Source organism: Entelurus aequoreus, linkage group LG17 (assembly GCF_033978785.1).
Source record: "Entelurus aequoreus isolate RoL-2023_Sb linkage group LG17, RoL_Eaeq_v1.1, whole genome shotgun sequence".
Taxonomy (NCBI): Eukaryota; Metazoa; Chordata; class Actinopteri; order Syngnathiformes; family Syngnathidae; genus Entelurus; species Entelurus aequoreus.
In genome coordinates, this window is record NC_084747.1 from 5,185,425 (window position 1) to 5,204,858 (window position 19,434).

Below are 19,434 nucleotides of genomic sequence, written 5' to 3' on the forward strand. Positions count from 1 at the left end.
GCCCACTCGTGTTATTGTTAGCGCCGCGCGGGTCCCGCCTCTTCGTGGCGAAACGGACACGAGTGTCAATCCGATTCAATCAGCGGCGTGACCGAGGTGACTGAGAGCAAACAAAAACGGTGCAAAGATCCGAACACATCCAGACAAAAGAAAGAATGCGTCGTGATACGCGGCGCAGCTGAGCGACAGTGTGGGCGTTTGCATTACGGCGTATGTGAGGGTCGTGGAGGTCGCCGTGAGCGGGCATGCATGGGCGAGCAAGTTTGGAGGCGCGCTAAGAAGCAAACAGGTACAACAGAATCAAGTGGATCATGGAGGGGGAAAATCGCATGAAGAAGAACGAAAGCGAGGCTGCAGAGTTGCCGTGGTAACCGCCACACCGCCGGCTTTGACACCTGCCAACACCTGTAAAAACACCACTTGTCTAGAATTGGTTAATAGGAGGCTAAATATGGTTATCGTCACCACAGGTGGGTAGAGCAGCCAGAAATTGTACGCAAGTAAGAGTGCTGTTACTTTAGAGATTTATTACTCAAATAAGGAGTAGTCACCCACATATTTACTTGAGTAAAAGTAAAAAGTATGTCGTGAAAAAACTACTCAAGTACTGAGTAACTGATGAGTAACCTGTTCGTTTTAATGATGACGGCAACAAATGATGCACAAAAACATAAAAATAGCAATGAGCAAAGTCAGAGCCAGGAATATCTCTTAAGCAACTTAAACAATAATATATATTAAATAATAATACATTTACATAAACAAAATGAAGGCAAATTGAGCCACAATAACTTAACAGCACCATAGGCTCAGTAGGCAAAGATTACAAAGGAAAATAACAAGTTAGCCTTTACGCAAACCATAGACTGATAGGTGTGGGCTGCACCGGGGAACACACTGTGCACTTCTGATTGGTGTTTCTATGCATGTGTGTGTGTGTGTGTGTGTGTGTGTGTGTGTCTATGAGGCTGCAGTGCGTTAATAAATGTCCCCACACGATGTACATTTGACAGTGATTCATAGCAGGGAAGCTAACATCAGCCTACGGTGACAGCCAAATTATCTACTAACGTTACTTACCGCCGTGTGCATCCTCAAATTTGACGTTGAGTTCATGTAAGCTTAAAGGCTTACTGAAATGATTTTTTTTTATTTAAACGGGGATAGCAGATCTATTCTATGTGTCATACTTGATAATTTCGCGATATTGCCATATTTTTGCTGAAAGGATTTAGTATAGAACAACGACGATAAAGATTGCAACTTTTGGTATCTGATAAAAAAAAAGGCTTGCCCCTACTGAAAGTAGCGTGACGTAGTCAGTTGAACATATACGCAAAGTTCCCTATTGTTTATAATGATGGCCGCATGAAGTGAGAGAGATTCGGACCGAGAAAGCGACAATTTCCCCATTAATTTGAGCGAGGATGAAAGATTTGTGGATGAGTAAAGTGCAAGTGAAGGACTAGTGGGGAGTTGAAGCTATTCAGATAGGGAAGATGCTGTGAGAGTGACCTGATATTCAGCTGGGAATGACTACAACAGTAAATAAACACAAGACATATATATACTCTATTAGCCACAACACAACCAGGCTTATATTTAATATGCCACAAATTAATCCTGCATAAAAACACCTGCGTGTTTGTTATGCTAGCTCCTAGCTCCTATGCTAGCTCCTAGCTCCATAGAACACGCCAATACAATTCAAACACCTGATCAACACACACAATCCATCAGCCCAAAAGACCGTTCACCTAACCCAAGGTTCATAAAGCTTATATATTTTAAAAAAGTTACGTACATACGCAAAAAAAAGTTGCACACATACGGTCAAGCGATCAAATGTTTAGAAGCCAAAGCTGCATACTCACAGTAGCACGTCTGCGTCTTTGTCATCCAAATCAAAGTAATCCTGGTAAGAGTCTGTGTTGTCCCAGTTCTCTACAGGCGTCTGTGTATCGAAGTCAAAAGTCCTCCTGGTTAGAGTCTCTGTTATCCGAGTTCTTCCATCTTGACTGCATCTTTCGGGAATGTAAACAAAGAAGCGCCGGCTGTGTACTGTTGTTGCTGACTACGTTCGAAAAATACGTCCATTTCGCACCGACAACTTTCTTCTTTGCTTGCTCAGCTTCCTTCTCCATAATGCAATGAACATGATTGCAACAGATTCACGAACACAGATGTCCAGAATACTGTGGAATTATGAAATGAAAACAGAGCTTTTTCGTATTGGCTTCAATGTGGAAGGCATATCCGTGTTCCCCGGGTTACGTCACGCGCATACGTCATCCTCAGAGGCGTTTCGAACCGGAAGTTTAGCGGCAAATTTAAAATGTCACTTTATAAGTTAACCCGGCCATATTGGCATGTGTTATAATGTTAAGATTTCATCATTGATATATAAACTATCAGACTGCGTTGTTGGTAGTAGTGGCTTTCAGTGGGCCTTTAAGCTTGTTGTTGTTTTGCCGCTGAAACTTTATGTGCAGTTAATCATGTGACCGCCTGGCTCTGTTTGATTGGTAAAACGGAGTCAAACGTCACCAGTGATTGCATTTGATTGGTGAAACGCAGGCATGCGATAGATCCTACTTTGAAGGTCTGTCTGACAAACCAAAACAAACAAAGCGTGCATTAACAGATGGATAAAAATCAGTAGCGAGTAGCGAGCTGAATGTAGATAAATGGAGCGGAGTAAAAGTAGCGTTTCTTCTCTATAAATATACTCAAGTAAAAGTAAAAGTATGTTGCATTAAAACTACTCTTAGAAGTACAATTTATCCCAAAAGTTACTCAAGTAATGTAACGGAGTAAATGTAGCGCGTTACTACCCACCTCTGATCGTCACATTTCGCACACTTCAGACCCTTAAAGGTTGCCCCGAAACACCCCCGGAAAAAGGAAGAAAAAAAACACCGCAGATGCCTCGTTGTGGTCACATGACACACCTGGAGCCAAAGATCAGGCTTGTTTTTTTCAGACGTGTAGCAAAGCCTGCTTTTTCAACCTCAACACCTCATCTGGCCGGGCCAATGCCCGCAAAGTCGCAAAATTGATGTGTGTCAGGTTTAAACATCGATGACATCTAGGGATGTCCGATAATGGCTTTTTGCCGATATCCGATATTCCGATATTGTCCAACTCTTTAATTACCGATACCGATATCAACCGATATATGCAGTTGTGGAATTAACACATTATTATGCCTAATTTGGACAACCAGGTATGGTGAAGATAAGGTATTTTAAAAAAAATAAAATAAAATAAGATAACTAAATTAAAAACATTTTCTTGAATAAAAAAGAAAGTAAAACAATATAAAAACAGTTACATAGAAACTAGTAATTAATGAAAATGAGTAAAATTAACTGTTAAAGGTTAGTACTATTAGTGGAGCAGCAGCACGCACAATCATGTGTGCTTACGGACTGTATCCCTTGCAGACTGTATTGATATATATTGATATATAATGTAGGAAGCAGAATATTGATAACAGAAAGAAATGGGGGGAGGGAGGTTTTTTGGGTTGGTGCACTAATTGTAAGTGTATCTTGTGTTTTTTATGTTGATTTAATAAAAAAACAAAAAAAAATAAAATAAAAAAAAACCCGATGCAGATAATAAAAAAAACGATACCCATAATTTCCGATATTACATTTTAACGCATTTATCAGCCGATAACATCGGCAGGCCGATAATATCGGCAGGCCGATATTATCGGACATCCCTAATGACATCTATTAAAACAGACAAGAAGCAAGGAAGTAAACAGAGACAGAATTCAATTTGGTATATCCAACAATTGTGACAACGACTTTTTACTGTCAATTGAGTTTCGTTTTTTAATGATATCTGCTGGTGGTGTGCCTTTGCATTTTTCCAATGCAAAAAATGTGCCTTGGTACTAGAAAGGTTGCAAAACACTGCTCTAGGGAGCGCTCGAGGGGTTGGGCCTATGGTTAAAAAAAACCTAAAAACCTGACAGTTCTATGATGGCTACAGCTTGACCCTGGAACAGCACTGCAAAAACTGAAATCTCAGTAAGATGAAATATGTCAAATAAGGGTGATATTTGCTTATTTTCTGTCTGATAAGATAATTCTTCTCACTCAGCAGATTTTATGTTAGAGTGTGTTAGAATAATTGTAAGTTATCACAAAAAACTTTGTGTTGAAATGAGTTCCGGGCAAGAAGACAAAAGCTGTCTTTGAAACCTACCAAGTGTAAGGCTCGTAAAACTCCACTGTGTAGGGGGGAAAGCAAGATGAAGGTGTTCCTGTGTTCTTTCATGTATGGTAATCAACAGAAAGATATTGTCCTAACCCAAGGACTTCAAAGCGGAGAGATGACAGGATCTGCCCAATTTCCAGACCACCTCTTTTTGAAGTATTTCACAAACTCTTTTTGAACTGACCTTTTCTGTGAATTGTTTACGACCTTTTCTGTGAACTTTTTGCGACCTTTGTCCTTTGGAAACAGAGGTGGCCACGTGGTCGGGGAGGGTCCAAAATAAAAGAAGGAGGCGTGCAATCTTTTGGCAGAGCGTGCTGAGATACTGCACAAGGGTACAGTGTAAAGGTGACTCTCCTCAATATTGAGTCCAAATTGAATTCTGTCTCTGTTTGATTCTTTGCTTCTTGTCTTGTTTAATAGATGTCATCAGTGTTCGAACCTGACAGAGTGTTTTACTTGTTTTAAGGGTTTTGGTCCTAAATGATCTCAGTAAGATATTACAGCTTGTTGCTGAGATTTGATGACCTATATTGAGTAAAACATGCTTGAAACTAGAATATCAACTGTTGCAAAGCTGTGTCATCAACACTCACAAGTAGAAAACTACTTTTTTAAAGTAATCATTTCTTATTTCAAGCGTGAAATAAAAAATCATGATTTTGACACAATTGTGTCTCATAATTAAAACAGATGACAGCCAAATGGACTTTGCTGTTTTATTTTCAATGAAACAATAGAAAATACATACTCATATAGTAGTACAGTTGTTATTAGTGAGAATATACTTATTTTAAGGTATTTTTGGGTTCATTGAAGTTAGCTAATTAGGGTCCGCATGTACAAAGTAACCTATTGTTATTGTAAGGTTTATTATTATTATTCCGCCGCCACAAAAAACTCTAATTTGACCCACTTAACATGCTTCAAAACTCACCAAATTTGACACACACATTAGGACCTGCGAAAATTGCCATCTAATAAAAAAAAACCAAACCCCAAAAATCCAAAATTGCGCTCTAGCGCCCCCTATGAAAAAACAAAAACAAACTGCCTGTAACTCCCACTAGGAAGGTCGTAGAGACATGAAACAAAACCCTGTATGTAGGTCTCACTTAGACCTACAATTCATAATGACACATTCTTGGGCAAAAACCAACAGGAAGTTGGCAATTTCCCCTTCAAGACAAAAAATTACTAAAAACACTCTTTTTTGCCTCTTTGAGCTGTAATTTTACCCCCTTAAAATACTTCAAAACTCACCAAACTTATCACACACATCGGGACTGGTGGAAATTGCGATCTAAAAAAAAACCCGAACCCCAAAACTCTAAATTGCGCTCTTGCGCAATTTTTGAATAAAACAGAGACAAAACTGCTCCTCAGAGGAAAACTCAGACAAAACTGCTTGTAACTTCCGGTATAACGTCTTAGAGACATGAAACAAATACCTCCGTGTAGGTCTCACATAGACCTACATTTCATAGATTGACATCCTTCAGCAAAAATCAACAGGAAGTTTGCAATCCCTCCTTCAAAACAAAATTTGTGTTAAAACCGGTCACCAAACATCAAACATTATCTCCTCTGAGCGCGTTTGTCGTTTCGGCTTCAAACTACTACAGGAGAGAGATTGAACCCTTCTGATTAAAAGTGGTACCGTTCTGATTTTACGAGCCTTCAAAGAAAAGAACCACTGTGCCGCAGCACCTAGGAAAAAAACACAGACACTACTTCCTCTAACTCCCAGTACAAACATCGTAGAGACATGCAACAAATACCTCTATGTAGGTCTGACTTAGAGCTAGATTTCATACACTGACATCCTTCAGCAAAAATCAACAGGAAGTTGGCAATCACCCCTTCAAAACAAAAGTTTCATAAAAACACAGATTTTTGCCTCTTTGAGCTGTAATTTGACCGCCTTACAATACTTCAAAACTCACCAAACTTTTTACACACATCAGGACTGGCGGAAAGTGCGATCTAATTAGGACTAGCACCTGCCAAAGATGCGGACCCGACCAACGCTGCTTGCAGCTTTAATTTGACTTATTTTGGAAAGTCTTGACAAGCCAAATGTTCTTGTTCTATTGGCAGATAATTTTGCTTAGTTCAAGTAAAACACCTCCAATTTTTGTATTTTTTATTCTTGTTTTTGAACACTGACTTTTTGCAGTGTGTTTACATTGTTTCCTGTGGGGACAAAAGGCTTCCAAAAACAGTTAAATTGAGTTTCCATTTTAGTTGTGTTTGTGTGCACACTGGTGCCAGTAGAGTTAAAAAAAAAAAAAAAGTCACCATTGTTAAAAAAGTCACGTTTGATGACAAAATTATACAACCAGCGCATGGCAACTTTATCACATCAGGCGGCTCTTTGCCCTTGCCCGCATTTGAAATTGAACACTTTTACTGGGAACCAATTTATGGTCGCCGAGTCTCGACGGGACCTCCTATTTGGCGGCGCGCTGGGGTTGCTAGGCGACGCGTGACGCAGGGGCCCGTAATAAAGGTAAAGTACTGGTATTGTTTATTATCAATAGCACTATTTCTATTGGTATTCATATTGCTCCATTTTTAGTGTAATAATGCTCATTGTCATTTCTGTATTTTTTTAAATGTTTCGCTAACTGCTTATTTGCTATTACTTTTACCATCATATTTGTACATGTCGTATTTGCTGATGTTGCTCTGTTGTTGTTGTTGTTGTGTTTGCTGTTGTTGTTTTTGTCTCTCTGTCTAATCCCCCTCTTGTCCCCACAATTCCCCCCTCTGTCTTCCTTTTTCTCTCTTTCTATCCCCTCCTGCTCCGGCCCGGCTGCACCAAATGATAATATAAATACATTTAATAAAGTCAAAATACAAGTAAGGCAACAAGAGAAGTATCCTACACTTCTCTTTTGTAAAGTCAATCTGAACAGCCGATACGGGCATCTACATCTGCTATATGATTTGCCCGAGAAGCTGGGCAGGACATTATAAAAAAAAAAAAAAGAAAAAAAAAAAAAAAAAAGTAATTGAACACTTTTACTGGGAACCAATTTATGGTCGCCGAGTCTCGACGGGACCTCCTATTTGGCGGCGCGCTGGGGTTGCTAGGCGACGCGTGACGCAGGGGCCCGTGTTTGAGTGGGTGACGTCACTCGCGCGCGCAAACACGGCAGTTGTGCACAATTTGACAGGAAGGACGTTTTAGGCCATTTATATCCACACTCAGACTCCCACACTATCACTTGAGCTGTAACATAAACACACACACACACACACACACACTTTTGCAGCAGGTGTGTTGGCCGAGACCCAAAAACTCCCTCCAAGTGGACACCGGGCAACGTGACAGGCTGGAGCCTAGCCTGCGGCCCGTCATCCGTTTGAAGCAACACCTGCAGCCATAAAATAAACAAAACCGAATTTCTAACGTGAGATGGATCGCCAGGGAGTGTGAAATGAAGAAACATTCACGCTCGTGGCCTGCAGACGTGTTTACTGTTTGAATAATTATGCTTTTTAGCAGCTCTGATTGCTGCATTTCATACAGGCTGCGGATTTATTTGGCCTGGGGAAAGTGAGCTGCAGAAAAACTTGCGAGCTCCCAACAGTGGCGTGCGGTGAGGTTCATGGCTGGTGAGGCACTGACTTCATCACAGTCAGATTTACAAACAAATTAACCCCAAAGAGTATCTTATTCACCATTTGATTGGCAGCAGTTAACGGGTTATGTTTAAAAGCTCATACCAGCATTCTTCCCTGCTTGGCACTCAGCATCAAGGGTTGGAATTGGGGGTTAAATCACCAAAAATTATTCCCTGCTCACTGCTCCCCTCACCTCCCAGGGGGTGATCAAGGGGTTGGGTCAAATGCAGAGGACAAATTTCATTACACCTAGTGTGTGTGTGACAACCATTGGTACTTTAACTTAACTTCAACTTTACACATACAAACTGTAGCACACAAAAAAGCACATTTAATAAAAAAAAAACGTTATTACGGTCTCACCTTTACTTATAAATGAAGCCCATGCGCCGCTGTTGTGCTGGAATAATGCACCCCCCGCCGTAGAATGCACCCCCTGACGGGAGTGTTGTATCAACTAAAGCCCACACTTAAACGTCCCACGTGCAAGATTGAATCTATTTTAAAAAGTTGTTCACTAAGAAGCCAAAAAGTGCAAAAACAATAATGTTCGTGTTGGAGGAGTTGTGAATGAATGAAATATGAAATCCGTGCTGCAGTCTGCAGGTGTACCTAATGTTGTGGCCCTGCAGTCAAAAGTATACATACGGCAAAGTTAATATTTGGCAAGTTTCACTGCAATAAGGCACTTTTGGTAGCCATCCACAAGCTTCTGCTTGAATTTTTGACCACTCCTCTTGACAAAATTGGTGACGTTCAGCTAAATGTGTATGTGGGGGGGGGGGGGGGGGGGGCGTGGCCTGCGGACCTGCAGCGAAGCGGGGTGTGCCAGGGCCGGCTTCGAGATTAGTGACAGGTGCGTACAACGTTCCCTCTAAGGTGCGCGCCTGCGCAATTGCGCACTGCTCACATGCGTCCTCTGCGCACAGCAAATTAATGCCGTGCAGAAAATCAAAAATCCCATCTGGGGCCGTATTTATCAAGCTTCTTAGAATTACTCCTAAGAAGTCGGCTAAGAGTTGACATATGAGTAAAGAAATTATTCGCTGAAAGCTGCACTTAAAAGTTAGTTATCAAGCGTCTTACTCACACTTTCAGCTAAGTGTAGGACTGAATCTTAAGTGTCACACTCAGAGCTGAATTACGACATTACTATGTGCCGTAAACGGAATTTTAGGTGACGTTATTGCTGTGTCCGTAGAAATGACCAATTACGGAAGGGAATCCCTTGTCTAAGAATAAAGAAATATCTTAGAAATATTTAAGTGGACAATGGGAGTGTATATTTTGACAATAAACTACAAAATAATACAAAACAAACAAACAATATTGGCAATGAATCCAAAATAAATGTTTTGGAGCGATGATCCTTACATGTGTACCATCGATTGCCCCGACCACTCCAGGGAAGCCAGCTACCTGCATGAATGCAGTTTGCTTCTGCTGAATTATTCGGGGGTGTAGTTGGAAAGTCAATGAAACGCATGACGAGGTGAGGAGCAGTAAGGGCCATTATTGTTTTCATAACAATTCTGCTTACTGATGGTTGTGATGGCCCCAAATCATCAGCATTACACTGTTGCATTTTCCCAGTGACGAGATATCGAAGCATTGTGATGACCCCGACTTAAACAAGTTGAAAAACTTATTCGGGTGTTACCATTTAGTTGTCAATTGTACGGAATATGTACTTCACTGTGCAACCTACTAATAAAAGTCTCAATCAATCAAAAAAACCTTTAGTTCTGCTGTGAAAGCTCTGCTGTGTGATGTTGCTGATGAGATGACGCCCCTTATTAAATCTGCGACAAAAACAATACCCGCTCTGTCTAAACCAGGGGTCACCAACGTGGTGCCCGCGGGCACCAGGTAGCCCGTAAGGACCAGATGAGTAGCCCGCTGGCCTGTTCTAAAAATAGCTCAAATAGCAGCACTTACCAGTGAGCTGCCTCTATTTTTAAAATTGTATTTATTTACTAGCAAGCTGGTCTCACTTTGCCCGACATTTTTAATCTAAGAGAGACAAAACTCAAATAGAATTTGAAAATCCAAGAAAATATTTTAAAGACTTGGTCTTCACTTGTTTAAATAAATTCATTCATTGTTTTACTTTGATTCTTATAACTTTCAGAAAGACAATTTTAGAGAAAAAATACAACCTTAAAAATGATTTTAGGATTTTTAAACACATATACCTTTTTACCTTTTAAATTCCTTCCTCTTCTTTCCTGACAATTTAAATCAATGTTCAAGTGAATTTATTTTTTTATTGTAAAGAATAATAAATACATATTTTAATTTAATTCTTCATTTTAGCTTCTGTTTTTTCGACGAAGAATATTTGTGAAAATATTTCTTTGAAATTATTATGATTAAAATTCAAAAAAAATATTCTGGCAAATCTAGAAAATCTGTAGAATCAAATTTAAATCTTATTTCAAAGTCTTTTGAATTTCTTTTAAAATTTTTGTTTTGGAAAATCTAGAAGAAATAATGATTTGTCTTTGTTAGAAATATAGCTTGGTCCAATTTGTTATATATTCTAACAAAGTGTAGATTGGATTTTAACCTATTTAAAATATGTCACCAAAATTCTAAAAGTAATCTTAATCAGGAAAAATTACTAATGATGTTCCATGAAATTCTTTTTTAAATGTTTTCAAAAAGATTCGAATGAGCTAGTTTTTCTCTTCTTTTTTTTCGGTTGAATTTTGAATTTTAAAGAGTCGAAATTGAAGATAAACTATGTTTCAAAATTGAATTGTCATTTTTTTTCCCTGTTTTTTCCTCTTTTAAACCGTTCAATTAAGTGTAAATATCATTAATTATTAATAATAACATAGAGTTAAAGGTAAATTGAGCAAATTGGCTATTTCTGGCAATTAATTTAAGTGTGTATCAAACTGGTAGCCCTTCGCATTAATCAGTACCCAAGAAGTAGCTCTTGCTTTCAAAAAAGGTTGGTGACCCCTGGTCTAAACGATACCGTTTGATCAGCTGCTCGTCATCAAACAAAGCCAGGACATCCTTCCGCTCCCTGAACGTTCGCGCACGTCTCTCTCGCCTCAGTGCCACCCCCCGCTGGCAACTCCTAACCACTTAGGACACCTCTGAAGGTCTCTTAAATATCGTGGAGAGTAGAAGTGATTCTTACTCTTAAGAAAGTTGATAAATAGCTTTTATTCTTAAGTTTGAGAGTAGGACTAAATTTCGCAAATTCTCAGGACTTAAGTGTAAAATGGCACTCTAAGACGCTTGATAAGTACGGCCCCTGAACTCTAAACAAAATAAACACATTACAATTTATTCCGTATGATTTTGCAATGCAACTCTGTGAGTGACAGGTGACAACAAGAGTGGCCCAAATGAATAAAACAATCTTTGTCAACACAGTTCAATTATCGTCTGTCGAGATACTTTACGGACAGGAATTCCATCAATCACTTTATTGAGCAAAAACCACACCAAAAACATGAGTAAAAAAACTTTTATCTAGAAAAACTGGTCATTTTCTGCCACACAAACCAGACTTAAACCAACGTTGTCATCCGTCGTTTCAACAGAAGCCGCTCGCTCTGTCTCACCTGCACCGACACACGCACTCATGGCACTTAGCCAGTGCTGCGTTTATGGCCACACAAAAAGTCGGACAACCCCAACGCCACACAATGTGTGAATGCCAGGTTGTAACACTCTGACTCCTCAATCAGATGTGTGCTTATTTTACTGCCATTTATTAAGGATATTATTCATGAAATAAGGATCTAAGGATATTATTCATGAAATATTGTCACTAGATTTCATAAATGCTAATAAAAAGATGTATTTTACAGACAGAAAGTTACAGGAACTAATGTAATCTCTGAAAGGGGTAACATTTATTTTAAAGGCAGGACCCGCAGCCAGACATACAATACTAGCACATAGGTCATGAAAAACATGTTTTTAGGGACCGCAATGTCCCTTTGGGACAGAGGACCCTATTGTAATTGTAAGGTTTTATTATTATTATTTATTATTATTATTATTATTATTATTCTGTATTATACCGCCGCCTCTTTGAGCTGTAATTTGACCCCCTTAACATGCTTCAAAACTCACCATATTTGACACACACATTGCGATCTAATCAAAAAACCTAGCCCCAAAACTCAAAATTGCGCTCTAGCGCCCCCTAGGAAGAAAACACAGACAAAACTGCCTGTAACTCCCACTAGGAATGTCGGAGAGACATGAAACAAAAACCTCTATGTAGGTCTCACTTAGACCTAGATTTCATACACTGACATACATCAGCAAAAATCAACAGGAAGTTTGCAATTCCCCCTTCAAAACAAAAATTTTATAAAAACAGTCACTTTTGCCTCTTTGAGCTATAATTTGACCCTCTTAACATGCTTCAAAACTCACCATATTTGACACACACATTGCGATCTAATCAAAAAACCTAGCCCCAAAACTCAAAATTGCGCTCTAGCGCCCCCTAGGAAGAAAACAGACAAAACTGCCTGTAACTCCCACTAGGAATGTCGGAGAGACATGAAACAAAAACCTCTATGTAGGTCTCACTTAGACCTAGATTTCATACACTGACATACATCAGCAAAAATCAACAGGAAGTTTGCAATTCCCCCTTCAAAACAAAAATGTTGTAAAAACAGTCACTTTTGCCTCTTTGAGCTATAATTTGACCCCCTTAACATGCTTCAAAACTCACCATTTTTGACACACACATTGCGATCTAATCAAAAAACCTAGCCCCAAAACTCAAAATTGCGCTCTAGCGCCCCCTAGGAAGAAAACACAGACAAAACTGCCTGTAACTCCCACTAGGAATGTCGGAGAGACATGAAACAAAAACCTCTATGTAGGTCTCACTTAGACCTAGATTTCATACACTGACATCCATCAGCAAAAATCAACAGGAAGTTTGCAATTCCCCCTTCAAAACAAAAATGTTGTAAAAACAGTCACTTTTGCCTCTTTGAGCTATAATTTGACCCCCTTAACATGCTTCAAAACTCACTAAACTGGACACACACATCAGGACTGGCAAAAATTACGATCCAATAAAAAAACCCAACCCCAAAACTCAAAATTGCGCTCTAGTGCCCCCTAGGAACACAAAGAACATTTATTGAAAAATAAATCATTGTTCAGAACTATGAATGAAGCTGTCATGTCCGTGATTGGTGGTCTGAAGAACCCGGAAGAGGAAGTCTTCCACAGTGTTGGTGTTATCTAACCCCAGAACTTTCCTCCGGAAGGTTTTATCTTTTTCCATGTGATGTCAGATGAAACAAAAATGTTGCTGCTTGGCCACAATACCCAGCAATGTGTTTGGAGGAGAAAAGATGAAGCCTTTAATCCCAGGAACACCACTCCTACCCTCAAGCATGGTGGTGGTAGTATTATGCTCTGGGCCTGTTTTGCTGCCAATGGAACTGGTGCTTTACAGAGAGTAAATGGGACAATGAAAAAGGAGGATTACCTCCAAATTCTTCAGGACAAGCTAATATCATCAACCCGGTGCCATGATCATGTTTTGGTATTTTCGGTTAGTTTTGGACTTCCTCAGTTCCTGTTTTGTGCACCCTTGAGTTTGTTTTAGTTACCATGGTTGCTTATTATTTTCACCTGCCTCTGATTGGTGTTCGGGACGCTCACCTGTTCCCCGAGCACTAATCAGAGGCATTATTTAAGCCTGCCTTTGCCGGTCAGTCGGCCTGGCTTTTTTGTTTGCTTCAAGCTTCTATTACGTGAGCATTGCCTGTCTCTAGTCCATGCTAAGTGTTAGCCCTAGCGTCCAGTACGATCGGCACATTTCTGCCGCGAGCCGAAGCCTTCCTGATGTCCTTTGCGGGGGAACTGAATGCTGGCTTCTTTCTGTTACGTGCGGGGGGTCGCAGCTTGCTGCGGGGTTGGTTCCCCCGGGATGCAAACGGACCATTCCGAACAGGACATCCTCACATCTGCAGTCCCCTCCAAGGTTTCTCATTGTCATCCCATTGGGTTGACTTTTTCCTTGCCCTGATGTGGGATCTGAGCCGAGGATGTCGTTGCGGCTTGAGCAGCCCTTTGAGACACTCGTGATTTAGGGCTATATAAGTAAACTTTGATTGATTGATTCGGGTTTACAGTGTAAAATAAAAAAAAATAAAAAATTGAAATATTTGGGTCAGGTCTCGTATGTAAGAAAAGCTGCCCAATCAAGTCCGGACTTGATGTTTTTACTGTTTTTTATGGGTTTTTTTTGTGGCAACGTTCCGGCCCAGACTCCTGCCAACGCCGCTCATCCGTCTGCACGCTCCAGTGAGAGCCCAAGGGCGTTTCCTCTCCGCTGCGGGCGCACCTCCGTACAGCTGCAGGAGATCTGTAATCAGCACACCTGCCTGGGATGAACGAGCTGCCTTCATAAGCTTGCACAACCTGCCATGCGGCGCCGGAGTATAGTCTTCTGTTGGCGTACATACCCTCCGTCACCTGGAAAGTCAGCTGTGCGTCTCACTTTTCCCCGGATCTCCCTCTGGACTCTGACTGCCTCCCTCGATCCTTGACTTCCCTGCCTTTGGACTCTGACCTGTAGACTTTTCTCTCCCCTGGACTTCCTCGTATCTCGTTCAACATTTACGGTAACACTCAACAGCTAATCTACAACGCATAGCCTTACACCATACATACTCTTGGATTTTGTCACACTTCATTTCCTTAGTTAGTATATTTAGCGTTGTTTGATTATTATTATATACACTACCGTTCAAAAGTTTGGGGTCACCCAAACAATTTTGTGGAATAGCCTTCATTTCTAAGAACAAGAATAGACTGTCGAGTTTCAGATGAAAGTTCTCTTTTTCTGGCCATTTTGAGCGTTTAATTGACCCCACAAATGTGATGCTCCAGAAACTCAATCTGCTCAAAGGAAGGTCAGTTTTGTAGCTTCTGTAACGAGCTAAACTGTTTTCAGATGTGTGAACATGATTGCACAAGGGTTTTCTAATCATCAATTAGCCTTCTGAGCCAATGAGCAAACACATTGTACCATTAGAACACTGGAGTGATAGTTGCTGGAAATGGGCCTCTATACATCTATGTAGATATTGCACCAAACACCAGACATTTGCAGCTAGAATAGTCATTTACCACATTTGCAATGTATAGAGTGTATTTCTATAAAGTTAACACTAGTTTAAAGTTATCTGCATTGAAAAGTACAGTGCTTTTCCTTCAAAAATAAGGACATTTCAATAAATGATAAATGATAAATGGGTTATACTTGTATAGCGCTTTTCTACCTTCAAGGTACTCAAAGCGCTTTGACAGTATTTCCACATTCACACACTGATGGCGGGAGCTGCCATGCAAGGCGCTAACCAGCACCCATCAGGAGCAAGGGTGAAATGTCTTGCCCAAGGACACAACGGACGTGACTAGGATGGTAGAAGGTGGGGATTGAACCCCAGTAACCAGCAACCCTCCGATTGCTGGCACGGCCATGTGACCCCTAACTTTTGAACGGTAGTGTATATGGTCTATATATATAATAAATACATAAAGCTATACCAGCCCCTGGTGTCAGTTGCCGTCACCTCCCCTGTTTAACCATAACAGGCAGGACAAAAATACCAGTATGAACGCGACAGTAGGCCCACTAGATTTGAAAAGTACGATCTGGACGAGAATATGAAAGATAAACATGAAGGCAGTGTTCACGGCGGCTTGAAGGACATCAAACTTTGCTTTGCCACAGGACTTGTTCAACAGGCCAGCTTATTAGCTTCAAAGAGGAGCACAGTTTGCGGGAAGCATCCGTCGTGGAGGACAGGCTCTGATAATCAACTCGGTGGTCTCTGCGTGAGTCCCAGCAGGCGTTCGGACAAATTGCGCTCGTATCGACGAGAGAGGGCTGGCATCGACGGCGCGGCGCCGCTCATTCGGAAGCGCTTTGACAGCGCCGTGACAAAGCTTCCCCGCTGGACGTCCCGGCATGACAATGGGCCTGTGCCGAGATTATGTCGCTACACGCCTCCAGCTCCAAGCGTGCGGCGCTTTTCCCCCCAAATACCTTTTTTTGCCGAGGCCTGCCACACTAAGCGTCGACAATACATCAGCCCTATCCTTGACACCGGCTCCATTATTTCATCATTCCCCGCCCGCTCCTGCGCCGCCTTAATAGCATCCGCGCCATTCCCACGATGCATTAGCCCAATGCGCAGCGACGCACCACCTCCGGTCGTTATATGACGAGGCCTTATTGTTCGCCGGTGGCAATTTCCAACACGCTGAAGTGTATCCCTTTGCCGGCAAGCGGAGATGGATTATGGAGATGAGCCTGATTATTATGGGCGAGGGCGCGGGGAGGTTTGTTTACAGCATCCGCCATGTGGAACAAACATGTTCCAACACAGGGAGGAAGACGATAATACTTAAGTTGCGCATTTTGAGCTTTCATTGTCTCTGCGGAAACAACAAGACTCTGGTCAAAGTGGACCCCGGGGGGTGACTTAGAATGCATGACGCAACACCCAAGTTTGCAATCACTCAGGACTACAGAAAAAGAACGCTATATCACCGGTGCCCAGCACAAACCCCCAGAGCTTAGTGCCCCTTGTATTTCAACTTCTACCACCATTTCTCCATTTCGGTCTAAAACCCGGGCTTGTGATTTGAACAACTTGACCAAATGAGCGGAAAACTAATTTGGATGGACCGTGACAAATTGAATGCTAGACTCTGTCCTGGAGTTGTATGATGTTTGTGTTAGCAAATTCTTGTACTCCTGAATTACTGCATGCAAAGGGAGGAAAGTACGTCAAAACATCCGCCCTACTGTGTAGCCCAGGGGTCCCCATACTACGGCCCGCGGGTAGTCCCAGTAAAATATATATATATATATATATATATATATATATATATATATATATATATATATATATATACATATATATATTTTTTTTTTTTTTTTTTTCTATAAGTATATATATATATATATAAAAAAAAATTTTAGTTATTTTTTTTTTTATCTGTCCTTTTTCGCCCATGCATCCTTTTTCTACCACTTGTTACCGAGTAAAACAAAAACAAAAAATGTTTAAAAAAAAAAAAAAATTGTTTTAATCTGTCCTTTTTCGCCCATCCATCAATCCTTTTTCTACCGCTTGTTACTAGTGAAAAAAAAGTGTTATTTTTATTTTTTTGTTATAATTTTTTTTTGTCTGTCCTTTTTCGCCCGTCCATCAATCTATTTACTACCGCTTGTTACTGAGTAAAAAAATATATATTATTTTTTTTTTAGTTTTTTTTTTTTTAATCTGTCCTTTTTCGCCCATCCATCCTTTTTCTACCGCTTGTTACTGAGTAAAAAAAAAAAATGTTTTCTTTAAAAAAAAATGTTTTAATCTGTCCTTTTTTGCCCATCCATCAATCCTTTTTCTACCGCTTGTTACTGAGTAAAACATTTTTTTTATTTATTTTTTTATTATAATTTTTTTTAATCTGTCCTTTTTCGCCCATCCATCAATCTATTTTCTACCGCTTGTTACTGAGTTTAAAAAATATATATATATATACTGTATATTTTTTTTTAATTATTATTATTTTTAATCTGTCCTTTTTCGCCCATCCATCCTTTTTCTACCACTTGTTACCGAGTAAAACAAAAACAAAAAATGTTTGAAAAAAAATAAAAAATGTTTGAAACTGTCCTTTTTCGCCCATCCATCAATCCTTTTTCTACCGCTTGTTACTAGTGAAAAAAAAGTGTTATTTTTTATTTTTTTGTTATAATTTTTTTTAATCTGTCCTTTTTCGCCCATCCATCAATCTATTTACTACCGCTTGTTACTGAGTAAAAAAATATATATATATATTTTTTTTAGTTATTATTTTTTTTAATCTGTCCTTTTTCGCCCATCCATCCTTTTTCTACCGCTTGTTACTGAGTAAAAAAAAAAAAGTTTTCTTTAAAAAAAAAATGTTTTAATCTGTCCTTTTTTGCCCATCCATCAATCCTTTTTCTACCGCTTGTTACTGAGTAAAACATTTTTTTTATTTATTTTTTTATTATAATTTTTTTTAATCTGTCCTTTTTCGCCCATCCAATCAATCTATTTTCTACCGCTTGTTACTGAGTTAAAAAAATATATATATATATTTTTTAAATTATTATTATTTTTAATCTGTCCTTTTTCGCCCATCCATCCTTTTTCTACCGTTTCTTATTGAGTGAAAAAGCAAAAAAAAAATGTGTCTTTTAAATTTATTTATTTTTAACTGTCCTTTTTCGCCCATCTATCAATCCTTTTTCTAACGCTTGTTACTGAATAAAAAAATATTTATTATTTTTTATTTTTTTATGAAAATGTTTTTTAATCTGTCCTTTTTCACCCATCCATCAATCCATTTTCTACCGCTTGTTACTGAGTAAAAAAATATATATATAATTTTTTTTTAGTTATTATTTTTTTAATCTGTTCTTTTTCGCCCATCCATTTTTTTCTACAGCTTGTTACGGAGTAAAAAAAAAAAAAAAAAAGGTTTTCTTTTAAAAAAAAACGTTTTAATCTGTCCTTTTCTGCCCATCCATCAATCCTTTTTTTACTGCTTGTTACTGAGTACAAAAAATAAATACATATATATTTTTTTTATTATAATTTTTTTTAATCTGTCCTTTTTCGCCCATCCATCAATCCTTTTTCTACCGCTTGTTACTGAGTAAAAAAAAAATATATATATATTTTTTTGTAATTCTTTTTTTTTTAATCTGTCTTTTTTCGCCCATCCATCAATCTTGTTTCTATCCGCTTGTTACTGAGTAAAAAATATATATATATATATTTTTTTTAGTTATTTTTTTAATCCGTCCTTTTTCGCCCATCCCTTTTTTTCTACCACTTGTTACTGAGTAAAAAAATAAAATAATGTTTTCTTTTAAAAAAAAAAAGTTTTAATCTGTCCTTTTTTGCCCATCCATCAATCAATTTCCTACTGCTTGTTACTGAGTAAAAAAAATAAATATATTTTTTGTAATTTTTTTTTTTTAATCAGTCCTTTTTCGCCCATCCATCAAGCCTTTTTCTACCACTTGTTACTGAGTAAAAAAAAATATATATATATTTTTTGTAATTTTTTTATTTTTTTTAATCTGTCCTTTTTCGCCCATCCATCAAGCCTTTTTCTACCGCTTGTTACTGAGTAAAAAAATATATATATAATTTTTTTTTAGTTATTATTTTTTTTAATCTGTCCTTTTTCGCCCATCCATCAAGCCATATTCTACCGTTTGTTACTTGGTAAAATATATATATAAATATATTTTTATTTATTTTTAAAAAAATCTGTCCTTCTTTCGCCCATCCATCAATCCATTTTCTACCACTTGTTACTGAGTAAAAAAAATATATATATATCATATTTTTTAGTTATTTATTTTTTTTAATCTGTCCTTTTTCGCCCATTCATCAATCCTTTTTCTACCGCTTGTTACTGGGTAAAAAATATATTTTTAAAACATATATATATATATATATATATATATTTTTTTTCAATTATTATTTTTTTTATCTGTTTTTT

At 38.8% G+C, this 19,434-nt stretch overlaps 1 protein-coding gene across 2 annotated transcripts in view; it reads right to left on the reverse strand.

Annotated features, from left to right (window-relative positions):
• Positions 1-19,434, reverse strand: part of ksr2 (kinase suppressor of ras 2) — a 248,332-nt gene that overhangs the window by 85,242 nt on the left and 143,656 nt on the right. The window lies entirely within an intron of this gene.